Below are 303 nucleotides of genomic sequence, written 5' to 3'. Positions count from 1 at the left end.
CCGGAGCGGGGGGGGCCGCAGGGAAGGTGGGGGGCGGTTTCCTTAGTTGGTTTCCTCTGGTTTCTTTTTGGATCGCAAGCACAGTCCGCTCCCAGGAGAGACGCAGAGGTGGGGCGAGGACGGGGGATGCGGGCTGGCCCCGGCCCTGGGACGCTGTTTGCAGGAGGACAGAGAGGAGGGGGGGGTTAGGCTGGTGCCAAACTGGGGGTGCAAGCCCCTGCTATGGCCACGGGCAGGTCGCACCAACAGTGCCGTGCGGATGGGAGGGAGAGGGGGCCTGGGGTCCTCCCTCTGTCCCCGGGA

The sequence above is a fragment of the Fulmarus glacialis genome, unplaced genomic scaffold, assembly GCF_000690835.1.
Source record: "Fulmarus glacialis isolate BGI_N327 unplaced genomic scaffold, ASM69083v1 scaffold23117, whole genome shotgun sequence".
In the NCBI taxonomy this organism is placed as follows: domain Eukaryota; kingdom Metazoa; phylum Chordata; class Aves; order Procellariiformes; family Procellariidae; genus Fulmarus; species Fulmarus glacialis.
This window is presented reverse-complemented; position numbering follows the sequence as displayed.